Source organism: Taudactylus pleione, unplaced genomic scaffold (assembly GCF_031769625.1).
Source record: "Taudactylus pleione unplaced genomic scaffold, aTauple2 ptg003956l, whole genome shotgun sequence".
Classification (NCBI taxonomy): Eukaryota; Metazoa; Chordata; class Amphibia; order Anura; family Myobatrachidae; genus Taudactylus; species Taudactylus pleione.
In genome coordinates, this window is record NW_028288264.1 from 8,281 (window position 1) to 10,000 (window position 1,720).

The window sequence follows — 1,720 nt, forward strand, 5'->3', positions numbered from 1 at the left end:
TTCATTTTGTTATTTATTTTTTAATTCCCGGGGCGTCCATCGGGGGGCGCCGCGTGGGGGGGGGGGGGGGGGGCGTTTCTGCACCTTGCACTCTCTCCCTATGTTTTCATTTCATGGGTGGCTACTTTAAAAATTTTCATTTTGTTATTCATTTTTTCGATTCCCCGGGGCGTCCATCGGGGGGCGCCGCGTGGGGGGGGGGCGTTTCTGCACCTTGCACTCTCTCCCTATGTTTTCATTTCATGGGTGGCTACTTTAAAAATTTTCATTTTGTTATTCATTTTTTCGATTCCCCGGGGCGTCCACCGGGGGGCGCCGCGCGGCGGGGCGGGCCTGCACCGTGCACTCTCCCTGTGTTTTAATTTCATGGGTGGCTGTTTTTCATTTTTTTCAAAATAATAATAATAATAATAATAATAGTAATAATTTCACGGGGCGCTGCTGGTGCAGCGTCGCGGGGCGTCCACCGGGGGGCGCCGCGGGTCGGGGCGGGTCTGCACCTTACTCCCCCCAATGTTTTAATTTCACGGGTGGCTCTATTTTTTTTTATTTCAATTTTTTGCCCTCCCGGGGTGCTGCTGCAGCGCCACCGGGTGGCCACCGGGGGGCGCCGCCGTGCCGGCGGGCACCGGCCTTCGCCCCTGCCCCCTCCCCGGCCCCAGGGGCCCGTCAGGCCAAGGGGCGGCGGTCCACGGGAGGCCGACTCCCCTCTGCGGAGGCCCCGATGAGGTCGGACCGGGGTGCCCTCGTCCGCCCTGCGCTTCCGAGGCTTCGGGGAAGAGAGGGAGAAGCCGCCGCTGAAGGTGGCGCGCAGCACCGGTGGCGTGACCCGTGAGGGAAACCCTCCGGCGGATTGTTAGGAGAGGGAGAGAGAAAGCGAGGCGACTGGCCGGGGGGGCCTTCTCCCACCCGAGGAGGCCCAGGCCGGGCTCCAGGAGAGCACGGGAGATTCTGCGAGCGAGGCGTCCCAGCCAGGGCTCCAGGAGAGCACGGGAGATTCTGCGAGCGAGGCGTCCCAGCCAGGGCTCCAGGAGAGCACGGGAGATTCTGCGAGCGAGGCGGCCCGGCCAGGGCTCCAGGAGAGCACGGGAGATTCTGCGAGCGAGGCGTTCCGTGCCAGGGCTCCAGGGGCGACCGGGGAGAGAGCCCCTTCCGCCAGCGCGGGAGCCCCCGGAGGTCTCCCGGCAGGGCCGAAGGGGTACGGCCCTTCCCCTTCATCCGTTCCCTGCGGCGCAGCGCCACCCGGCGGCAGACAGGGGAACTGCAACCTCTGGAAGTCCCGATGAGGTCGGGAAAAAGGGCCTCGTGCCGGGACCCGGTTCCAGGAGGTCGGGTAAATTCCGCCGGCGCCCCGCAAAAGGTGGCGCGCAGCAGCGACGCCGTGACGTCCGAGGGAATTCCTCGGGCGGATTCATAGGTGGCGAAGAGGCGAGAGAGAGAGAGAGAGAGAGCCAGGAAGAGATCCGTGGGGGGCGCAGCGCGAGAAGGCTCGAGGCGCCCCCCGAGCCACCCTTCCGATCGATGAGGCACCCCGCGTCCCGGCGGGGAGGGACGATCGCTCGGCCGGAACCCAGGGGTCCCGGCCGGATTCACGGGCGAACCCGACCCTCCCTCGGCCCACGGCGCGCCCGGCACCCCTCCGCCGCGAGGGCGTCCGGTCCACCAGGCGTCCGCCTCGCGCTCCGACCCCCTTTCACCGGGGGGGGACCGGGAGGGCAGG